The sequence below is a fragment of the Toxotes jaculatrix genome, chromosome 21 (genome assembly GCF_017976425.1).
Source record: "Toxotes jaculatrix isolate fToxJac2 chromosome 21, fToxJac2.pri, whole genome shotgun sequence".
Classification (NCBI taxonomy): domain Eukaryota; kingdom Metazoa; phylum Chordata; class Actinopteri; family Toxotidae; genus Toxotes; species Toxotes jaculatrix.
This window is the reverse complement of record NC_054414.1, coordinates 13,703,205-13,715,670: the sequence shown is the minus strand read 5'-3', so window position 1 is coordinate 13,715,670 and position 12,466 is coordinate 13,703,205.

Below are 12,466 nucleotides of genomic sequence, written 5' to 3'. Positions count from 1 at the left end.
ACCCTTCCTCAGGAAAAAAAGAGCTTACAAGATGAAGGAGGGAATGACTCCTCTGAGGAAAAAAGGAAAGGAAAATTGTGTGGGATGAGAGTGTATTGAGAGATTGTCAATACATGATATAGGGGGTCCCACAGGTCCACTTGTGTGTTTTATTTGTTGTGACAAGTACAGAAAATGTACAGAATACCATTAGAAGCACATGAAAGTGTGGATTTAAACCTTTTCACTCAGATAACACAGCATCTTCCTTACAAATAGATAAAATAAAATCAGAAACCGATGTTGCTTGTTGAAGTTTTCCTTATGTTTTCATCTGTAAGCAAGAATTTCAACATAATGAATTGTAAGTCCTTGATCAGCAAGAATGGATAATGTGTGCATGTTAAAGTTATTTTCTATTAAAGTGCATTTCCATTCACATGCATTTTCCATTTGAGCATAAAAACCTGAACACATTTACATATTATATATTAGAATAGAAATAGCAGGACTGTTTCAAATGACAAAATCTAATGGAACATTTTTTAGAGAGATGTTTACATTAGTTTTTGATAGTGTCATCGTTAAGTGATGTCTCCAGTGCAAAGCACATTGATGCCCTTGCTTAGATTATAAAGATCCACTCTGAACTTAAACACATTCCTGCCATAATTCACAATGGTTTTATAACTGTCAGACCTGAAATAATAAGGTTTCTGGTAATGGCTCACACCAGCTGGAAGCAAAACATGATGTGCAAAATAGCAGATTGATGTGTAAGTTGAGCTTTTTGAGGATGGCTGTGATACAAGAGGTAGAGCAGGTTGTCCACTGATCACCAGATTGATGGTTCGATGCCTTTCCTATTGAGGACTCGGCTGCTTGGACACTTCATTCCATTCACTTTTGGGCTTCAGTGCTTCTGTCACTGAGGTGTTTTTCTGTTATTGATGTTTGGCTAAACTTCAGTCCCTGCCACTTTGTGCCATTGGGCTACTTCTAGCTTTGAATGGGCTTCCCCGTGATGTGTGGAGTCTGGAGTAATATGTGCAGATTTGTGCCTTTCCTTCAACTTTCTGTTCCAAACTGTGTTGTCAATGAATAGAAGCAAAGGCAAGTTTACAAGAAAAGTTACCCTCGTAACCCCAGAAGTGGCGGGAGGGTCTGCACAAGTCTATTAACTGATCATTACTCGTTCACACACTCGTTCATGTCATTACTATATATTTGCACCCACCTGAACACTTAAATCAACCCTCTGGAAGTATTGGCAGACTTTTAAATTCACCCACTGTAGATACTGAATGTCAAAGTGGAGACTGACTGTCTCAGTGAACAGCGCGTTTTGCCTTCTGAGACATATTATGACGAGAGTAAGAAGTCATACTATCTGGACAGTACAGACACTGTACGAGAGACTTCCTTCTTGTATATAAACTGCATTGCGTCTCTTAATTGGAAAATAATTAATTATTCCGTGTTTGCATAAGAGAGAATCTTTTCAGTCATTAAATATTATTAGTCATGCAATTCAAGTCGTGCCTCCAAGCCAAAATCTTATTTTTATGGAGACTTCACACACACACACGTGTGCGCACACAGTTTTTCTATCTGTTTTATATCAGCTTGTAGACACTTCAGGAAAGTGACACATAATTTAAATGCTAGAACCTCAGAGAACACTGAGTTTTTTTTAACTGTCCAGTATATGTAACATTTCAAAAGAAATAGCACCACATACGCACATTTATTAAAACAATTAAACAGAATATCTCTCTCAGATATAATGTGTTGGCTTATTTGCAAGAGCAAGTTTATGTAGAGCTGAATTTAAGCCTGTTTTTCATTCTTCACACATGATATAGTCTTTATACAATTACTGTGCGTGCACTGTATTTCAGCTAGTCCCATTGTATACATATAGGAATCATGTTTGAATAATGGCAGTAGTATTTGCATTAAGCTGCTCGGCATTCATTTTGCTGATCGCAGAAGAAGTGTGTTTTCATTACAGGCAATCACAGAGGCTCCTATCCAATGCAAATGAGACACTTTGCCAATTAATGAATAATGCAATTGGTTAAAAACAGGCTCGACATCAATATTGACAAATTTTACGATGTTACACCAGGATTATTGACCTAGTCTCTGATTATTTTCTTTCCATTTCACTGACCTTTTCTTTGTGTGAATATACGGTCAAGCCGTAATGTGCTGCTTTAGTACTTTAACGCATCAATCATGTGATCATTTATATAGTGTTTCCAGATCATAATTCTATTTACCAGGGGCACTGTAATGCTGTATTGATTGCCAAACCATTAGCATTCATACAACCATCAGTAGTGAAAAGTAGTTCTCCTTCTGCTCTCTGCTTCTCTCTGCCATGTGGTAGCAGATATAAATGGCCATGTTATTGAAAATTCCTTTTTCCTTTCACTGCAGAGCGGGGGGGTGCAGATCTCTATTAGCAGACTGGGATTTTCTCCCATGTGTCACGGTGAGTGTAATTGCAATGTCACACTTCAAGGACTTCATGTGGGTGGACGGGTGGTCTACCACAAGAGAGAGGACTGTAGTCAAAATACCAATTAATGAAGGCCAGAGAAATATGACCTGAACTGCTTCAGGTCCGTACCTACCAATGACTGAGCCTGTCGATTGAAATTGTATCCCATCAGCCCTTGGTCGTGGGTCAGCGCTCAGTGTCAGTGCTGGCAGATTACACTTCCCTCTCACTGGATTCTGGCTCATGCCCTTGAGCGCACGTCCAGGAGTTCATCCCATACTTACTTCATGATGATGAATTCACAACTTTAGAGAGAAAATGAACTCCAGCTCTTCAGAAATTCTTTGTAATATTACCATGCAACCCACCAAGTCAAGCTGTACCTTGACATTTTTTTATTGTTGCTGGGTCCACCCAGGAAAATTCATTCCTCTTCTGTTATTCTATTCAGCTCTGTGCAGAGGTACAACCAAGCCACTTATACTGAGGCTTCAGAGTGAGCCTGTCTGTGGTCTTTGCTCCTCTTACAATGCAGCATCATGTTGCTGCTGTAGCCCTGGGCTGTAAACTGTGGTGTTGTCTTGGAGTATCTGACCACGCATGTGAGCCCTTGAGAGATGGCACATCCAAACCTTGGTAGTGATACAACCCACTGCTGCCAAAATTAATTATCACAGCGGGCTGTGACCTTGCCTCGTCTGCTCCAGCCTGGAGATAAGTTACCATTTGCATGTGGCGCCAAGTGAACCTCAGATATTAAGTCTGCTTCATGTAAATGGACTGATGGTGCCTTGTGGAGTGGATGGACAGGGAGTCCTGCTGTGTGGATTCACTGCTCTGCAACACATCACTGTAAACAAAGGCACAAAAATCAAGGAAGCATCTAGAAGTAAACTTCTCTCTGGTGTTTGCCCTTAAAACGTCACTAATTAATATTTCTATATAAATGTGCAAATGAGAAACCCTCACAAACACACAAAGCATTATCAATATCCCCATCGACCCTTTCAGCCTCATTTAGCTCATTGTTTTGGTTTTGCAGCACACTGACTGTAGAATTAGCTTAAATTATTTTCTACTGTCACCTATTATTACTTCAGCATTTTTTTCTTCTGCAACCCAGGTTACACCTACTTAGAAATAGCTTTTCCAGCCAATTATCCAGTGTGTTTTTTTCCATTATTCAAATTGTACATTTAGCCCTCATTGGTTAACTTACTTTAGTACCGAGGTGAAAATACTTTTACGGACAAAGAGTCTGGTTTCTGTTTCTGACAGCTGGGTCCCATTTTGACATGAAATTAGAGCCTCCTCAGGATCCACTGTGAGGACTTTTGCACTGCCCAGTAATCAAAACACAGCATGGAATCCACTTAAGCCTCGTCACAGGCTACATTGCAAACCACCACATGTAAAACAAAGAGATAGAAAATACAGAAATAGAGGAAGGTAGTAAAACCATTTCCACTGTAGATTACAACAGTAATTATAAAGGTCAAAATGGAAATAGGTGATATTTTAACTTCAATGCAGAGTTTAATGAAATCTTAAAGAAATCATTTTGAATCAGCGTTTACATTTATAACCTGAGCTAAATTAACGCTTTGATCATCGCACTGCTTCCTTGACATTGCATGACCTTCAATTTCATATGTTTGGCATGATAACAGTCATGTGTTATCATGATCTCCCCTGAGATCAGGACTCTTATTACAGGAGAAGCAAGCGGCACATCTCCTGAACAAACAAGGTTACTGCTTCTGTAATGCTCCGGATTTCTCTACACAAATCCACATATCCAGGTCGTGGCTGCGACTCACAAGAATGCACCATCCGCTGATTACGTCTAATTAAATTAAATGTCACTTACAGGCAACGTGGAGTGTTTCCACCATAGACACACTTGCCGCAGTGACTGCACCAGCATGGCAGCAGCATTCTCACAACAGAAACTAGTAGAAGGAGTCGTTAATGACGCTGTAACAAAGAGGATTTCACTTCATCAAACCAAAATTTCAAGAAGCCTGTCTGTGCTTTGACAGATGCAGAATATTTCATGACACCACAGGCTGAGCTCAGGTCATCCTGTGTAGAGGCCAAAATACTCAGGATACTCAGACACATAAATGACACACTGACAATACAAATCACTTGTGTACTACCTAAGTTAGTAGTACTAACTAAAGGGCCTCTGAATTGGAATGAACACTTGGAGTGTTTGTGAGAGAGCAGCAGGGACTTTGGAGGCTGACAATGAAGATTATCCATGATTGGATGATTCATTGAGACCAGTGACAGTCTGAGTGTGTGGGATGAGACCTGGTGCTATCTTTACCCTTCTCTCCACCTCTGCCCATCTCTCACTCTCCTCTATTTATGGAGCGCTGTGGTATGTATAGCGCTTCAGTACTGGACTGCAGCTCACAGGGGACCCATCACCCTTCTCGATCAGAACAACCTGCACCATTTCTGCACAAAAAGGCAGCATGAAACGATGGGCTTAGGCAGAAAGGGATATGACCTTTTCAACCCTCCGCTGGTGGCAAATGACTACAAATAGTCAACTCACATGTACAACATACATTCAGATGTGCACAGAGAGTGTAGGATGCCACATGACTCCCCGTGTCTTTGTTTTCTTCTTCTACCAGAAAGCTCTGCAGCCGTGAGACAAATTGCTGCATGGCATTAGCACTACAGTGAAGGATGAAAGTGCACCGAGCAAGGCAAACAAGCATCCCATTACAACCGCCACTTAGCAACAAACACATCTATTAAAGCGGCTGAGCAAGGCTGGAGGTGAGCCTGCACACACCTCCAACAAGCTGCTATCCAGGGCAATGAGATTCAGGATGCACTACGCTGGGAATTTCAACGAGAATGAGAAAAAGAAAATAAATGGCCCTCCCACTTCCTCTCTCTACTGAGGAATCAAGGGCCATAGCGGCTGTTTACATACTTGGAGAAAGAGTCTCTTCATCAGATGATGTTTTATGATTTTTTTGCAGCCCTGCTGAGACCAGGAGCAGTCCCTTCTCCACCATCATTTTTTACTGCGGACATGAGCATGACATCACTTACACAGAGACGGGCTGCTCAGTTCCACTGTATCATAGTGATTAATGGAGATCTTAATACACTGACCTGATACAGCTAGTCTTCTGCTTTTCTCTTTGCGTGCTACTGGAGCTCCGATATTTTTCACCTCCTCATTTCTACCCACAGGTTCATCCCCAGGGCTGTACCTGTACACTCTGATGTGTGTCACATCAGTTCTCAGACAAAAACGCATAATTCCCTCCTTTTTTTCTTTCTTTCTTTTTTTTTTTTAACCGCACTAATTACTGTGGTGCAAATCCTGACTGCTGTTGTCATGGTAATTGCCTTTCAGGGGTTATGGCGCCACTAAAGCTCAAGTGACTGAGAGTGAGAGAAAATGAGAGGAAGTTAGGGGAAGATTGCGAAGGAGACACACACTGCTCATTGTGTGCCAACATATTTCATGTTTCATCTTGTTTCATGGCGTGTACTATTGGCAGTTTACCTTGACTCGAAATGATCTGACCACGGTGCTGCTCCGCGTCAGTGCCAGAAAATGAATTTGATGTGGGTGAGTGGGGATAAGTGTTCTTTCAGCACTGAGCCGAGTGCCAAGAGGTCCCAGAGCAGAGACCCGCTCCCTGCCATTTATCCACTGCATTAAACGGATGTGCTGGGTTCAAGGAGGGGTCAGGGAAATATAGGGGACAACATATGTCAAACAATACATATAGGTAGAGAAAAGTAGGATCATAAAAAGCCTTTTGTCATTTGGCAAACAGGGCTCCCGGCACAGGGAAAAAAGAGAAATGCCTCATGGATTGAAGCGCTTGATCATCATTATGGAACAACAAGAGGCACCTCTGACAGTTGGCACCGACATAATGCTGAAATGAGGATGGTTTAGCTTCTCCAAGGTCTTAAGGTTCAGAGCATCATTGTGTCAGTGTGTGTGTGTGTGTATATATATTTATATTTGTGTGTGCTTTGCTTTGGTTGTCGCAGTGCCCTTAGGATGTCCTTGTGTAGAATCAAGTGTCCTGCTGGACCCCAAGCATGACTGGCTTTCTGCTGTTCACTGTTGTTATTTAGACACTTCATCATAATGTTTCTGCTAATACCATTTTAATTAACTGCTGTTGTCTCAGTTTTTTATGACCAGTAAGCTTTGATTTATGTGTGTGGTTTTATTCTGTCATAAAGTACTACTTGCAAAAAATATGCACAAGACACAACAAACACAGATACAACAGGAAAACAGAAAATCAGTGACGCAGCCCTTGAGCTTAATTTATTTCTATAGTGGTTATGTTCAGCATTGAGGTGGAGCGACATTATCCAAGATCTTATTTTATCATTTAGTGAAGGACACTGTAAAAAAATCCCTTCCAGCTGAATTCTAACTTGTTCATATGCAAGTAATTGCTACAATTTGCTGCACGCACACAACACAACACAACGCAACACAGCACAACACCACGCAACACAACCCAAAACAGAAGCAAATTCAATATTCCAGCTCCTGTTTGTTTAGTCATGGACAAACAAAAGACTGTGCCAGCAGCTTGTTGGTCTGAATGGGATTTATTTCACTGTGTTCGAAAGGAATTGTCAAGAATTTATTTACAAATCTGTTCTACACACAGAAGATCTACTCCATGATAACACACACAAACACACACATACACACACAGCGCTCTCATACAGTTTAATCCCTTATGACTGGTGCAACCTCTGCAAACTCACAGCAATCATTTCATGCCAGATGCTGTAATCATGTATTGATATGTTCTTTGAAAATGTGTTCATCTTGTGAAAAACCTGGTTTGTGGTGTGTGACCTGCTATGCTGTAGCAGTGTCATAGTGTAGAGGTAATTTAGAACATTGGATGTGTTTTAGATCCTAAAGTAATCATCAGATTGTGAAAATGATCTTTGAGAATTGTTACAAAGCACATCTAATCCCTTATTAAAGGAAAATGATTAAGTGCTTAAACAGAAAATTGCATTGCATCATACTGTAGCATTAACTTATTATCTTCAGCTCTGGGAAGACAGATCACTGCAATACACTGTGGGAAAAAACATAACTCTCACTGTGTAAATGAGCAATTAATTTATACCATTTGATCAGTCAATCAGTTATAATCAAAGAGTTCTTTTTTTGTCATTATGATCTTACAGTTTTTATTGTGCAAAGTCAGACAGCAACTGGTGCTGGGAGCTTAGTGACATAATGATTACTTGCTCTTGTTAATAGTAGAACAGTTCAAAATTTTGGGATGTACACTTGTTAGTTTTCTTGCAGAGAAGTAGATGAAAAGATTGATACCACAAAGTTCAGAAACACTTCGCCTCCCAGCACCTCTAATGCTCACTAATTAACACATTACATGTTCCTTGTTTCATTCATGCGAACACAGAAATGTGAAAACAAGAAGTTGTGGAACATTGTGGTTTCTATCCTCCCATCTAACTCTCAATAAAGAAAAGTATTTCCCAAAGTGTAGAACAGTTAATTCAAGGAACCATCTAATATTCATACCTTATAACTGGTCAATCACACAAAGTCACATGTCTAAGTTCAACAAGTTAAACTCTGCACAAAAGTTCTACGCAGATTCAATTTGATTTCTTTGAAACAAACGGGTTTTGGTCAGGCCCATAATTAATTTCTCTACCTGACTGGATTACAATTGTCAAGGAGTTCTAAATATTCTAGAAATGTGCAGACTTTTAACCCAGAACATACCATATACATAGTTTAAATCATATGTGCCTGTAGCACCTACCAACCCCTGCACCCCTAACTGTCATTTTGAATAAAGATATTCATGACATTTAGTCAGGAGGTCATGTGTAGGTAATTTTTAACAAAACAGAACAATCACCACTGTAACTCTGTTGAGAAATGAAATTCTGTAACCACATTCAGCCCTCATGCATGTTTTGACAGTGTGTTAGAAATAGAGGCCAAGAGGAGTGTCATCCCTCACAACTGCCTGAGCTATCTCTCACTCCATGTTTTTCAGATTAATTCAAAGCATCCCACTGCCTGGGAAATGACAACACTGTGGAGACAGCCTGAAGTTACACTTTGATGGACACAGTGGTCTATCTCTGCCGTTGACTTCAGTGGTGAAATTGTGACCCCCTGGTCATTTTGGCGGGGCCTTATCAGCACCGGCCAAATGCAGGGAGTCTGATGGAAGGACTAAGGAGATGATTTGTGGACAGTCTAGCACACTAATGGTGTGATCGCTGCATGCTGTCCACATTGTGGCTGCAGAATACATTGTGAAAGTGGCATGGGGGGTAGGTGGGGCTCATATTCAATTGGACCAGCCTGAAATGAAAGACATGGAGGACAAATCCCACAGGATATTTGAATGAATCTTCTGCTGCCATACTTACTCACCTAAGACAAAATAAATCATTAACACAATGTTTTATGGTTGGAAAACAGGATTTCAGGGCAACCACAACGATAAATGTCAGCTTAAAGTTTATACAGTATAGTGCAGCCTTTTAGTCTGTGATCCTACTGAGCTGAGAAAATCCACTGGGTGCAACCTTTAGAAGCAGAGGATCCTCGGCCCTACCTAACTCCTCGAATCAGTGGCAGAAAATCTATATCCTCTTAAAGAGGAGGAGTCACATCAGATAATAGATATATGAAATCCATCTTGTTTCTGAACTCTGTCCTTTGTAGGAAACAGATCAATGGGAAATCCTCTCCTTGAATTGCCCAAAGTGACACACAAAAAAAGTTGACTCTGGGAAACACACAGTGAAGGTGGAACGTGTCAAGAGCTAAAAATGTGTGGGAATAAACATTACAGAGCACCCGATGTGGACTATACATTCAACCAAAAAAGTCTCTTTGTGTACTTCTACATAAAGAGCGTGAGATTTAAACATTTATTGTTTTTGCTGTTCATGTTTGTTTGGCCCAAGCAGGTAATCTCTGGTTTGAGGACAGCGACAGGCCTACAGCCTGTTCGCTCTGCTGCCATCTGTAAAGTGATACAGAAGTATCTGCTGCTGTTGAGCTTCTTCCCTCAGGCTGTGAGGCGCCTAAACTCCATTTGAACTCTTTCATAACGACACAAATAAGGACTGAGACTTAAACATCACTTCTCTCAACCATTGTACCTTCACATATTGCACTGCAAACACTGAGCTATCTGGATATTTATGTCCTTTGTTGCACATTTGAAATCATGAATAAACGCTGGCCCCTGTTATACACTGCAATATCTTTTACTAGCAGATGTCTGATGTTGGAGAAATCCTTTTTTCATCTTATAGTTCTCATATTCATTCAGAGCAGAATGCCACAATATTTATATGACACTGTAATATGTCAGCACTGCACAACTTAACAACAGTTGCTGTGCAGCTGCACTGTTGTTGAATGTTGACTTATACTGCTTGATTAGCTCGCAAGACAGCACTTTGGGCTTTTCTAAACTGCATCTGTTGCTGTTTTATTGCTACACTATATTTCTTACACTTTTTTTTCTCTCTAAAATACAGTTTGTTGCGTGTGGGGGGATACAACTGCATTTTGCTTCATCCTGTTCTGTTTACATGATAATAAAGCTGCCCATGACCTTGCCCTTGAAACGCCTGATAAAAACAGTGGCAGCGATGCAGCGGTGAATGACTCTCTGCACTCACTAAAAGTACTGGTATAGATAAAACATACGTTATATCTAAAATAAACATCATTATATCTGTAGTTTTTTAAACAAAGGTGCTGATATTCAGACATTCAGACATTTGTTGTAACATAATCTGTAATATTATACTCATTTTTTGCAGCAGCAGCAGCAGTGGCAGCAGTGAAAATGTTTCCTGTGTTTATTTTTGACTTGCCTCTCTAATGTAATCAAATTATGGTGATTTAGATGCTCTCCCGATAAAGTCCTTGAATTCAAACAGCCATTTATTGCGAGGCGCTGTTCTTTTATCCACTCAATCCTGACTTAAATGCAGATGAACAGGTGCCGTCTCAAGTGAGACCCAAAAATGCCTAAAAATGAAGTGTGGCAACTCAGAAATGTGCTCATATTTCTAATAGGATTAAACTATTCCATGTACACATGTAGGAGTGAGCTTTTATTTTCTGCATAATAAGTGCATGTTTGTAAGTGGAGTCGACAGAGCAATGCAGACAAGTGCCTGAGCGCCTGGTTGCTCTCTCTTTCGACATGTCAGGTGCCGTGTTTACGCAGCCTGTTGCCCGGCAACCCCTGCCAAACAGACTGGTGTATGAGGGGAATCTGTAAAGCAGCAGAAGTAGATGTTGTCATGAAGGTGTCTGTACAAGTCTGTGTGTGTGCATGTGCGAGTCTCTGCATCCGCAAACAGGTACTACTGCTGCCCTCCATGGGACTTAACAAGTTGTTGCACCTTTCACATTATTAGCCTCCCACTGTCTAACAAGGCAATGACTGATTCTCAGATTAGTTTAGGAGGACACATAATACAGGAGAGGTCATCAAAAGGGCAAGGGGTTTGGTTACATTTGTTCTGGCTCTTGTTAAATAATGTTCAACCAAACTGTTCACTGTTAGGAATAATTAGAATCAGAGGCGTCGCTACGAACACAAAGGTCAGATTGGAACTTTCTAGTAGGGTCTGGTGGATTGTTCTTACTATAAAATTAAAAATGGAATCTGGTGCTTCCTTTGATTCCTGTCCCTCAGACTGACCTGCCATTTTTCACAGACTAAAAAAGATTCATTTATTTATTTTGTAGTGATATGTACCATGTGTACCTTTACTTCTAAATGAGTACATTGGACAAATGACATGATGCATTTCATGATCTTCAAGAACTTGAACCTTCTTGTTGTTTGTTTTAAAAGAGTGCTCCCCATGCTTTCCTCATAGCTTGGCGCCTACATTACCCACAATGCAACTTGACCACAGACAAGGTCCAGGTGTGTTATGCTAGTAGCAGCTGAAGCAGAGAAGAGGAGCAGGATACATTGGTCTGGTAAGCTCACTTCTTTCTAACTTCACAACCACAAAATTTTTTATTGCTCAGATTTGTTTTCTTCAGCTGCAGCTGATACTGTCTTATGTGACATCAGTGGGTGGTGGAGTTTCCCTTTTACAAGCATCCGGCCCAGGACCAGTGTATAAAGAGCCAGAGACAAAAGTGATATCAACTAATTTCAACCCTACATCAAACTCCCAGCAAAACAGCATGTGATCATATTACAGTGGTGTGTTACAGTCCAACAGCAGAGGTGCAGTATTCAGGCTTCCTCAGTCTAAGCAGAACATGTTGCCACTACAGGTGATCTGCCTCTGTTCTGTGCATTGTCACATCATTGTTAGACAAGTGTCATTTGAAAGATATCTCTGAGATTTGTTTGTAAACACGAGATCATCGGTGTACAGAGAAAACAGAGAAGGGGAGAAAAAACAGGCACCCCTGTGGTGCACCACTACTTTCAGCAAAAGATTCAAGCAGGTGAAAGCTCAGCGGCAAAGCGTGAAAAAACATCATCCTAAAATTATATTTCCCCTCTTTCTAAAACAAAGCTCTTGCATCTTCCATTTCTAGTCCCATTTTGTTGTTTGCTAGTATGTTTCCTGTTTCCTGCAAATAACGGGCCAAACCGTGATGTGAACGTCAGGCAGCTACAGTAGAGTTTGATTGCTGAAAATGTTTCAGTGCTCTAAAACATGAGAGGAAACAACAGCTTTTAGTGTCAGGTCTTTCAAAACGAGCCTGAGCTTCTTTCTGCTCTCACCAATTTACACCAACAATAACACAAGAGATATCCATTGTAGAAGAGATAGAGATACCAGTTTCTCAGTGCACCACAATGCAACAAAGCAACAAGACATGTTGCACTTTCAGTAAAGGGGCACAGCACTTACTTTTTTCTCTAATGGAAAAGCTCTTGCTCTGCTGTC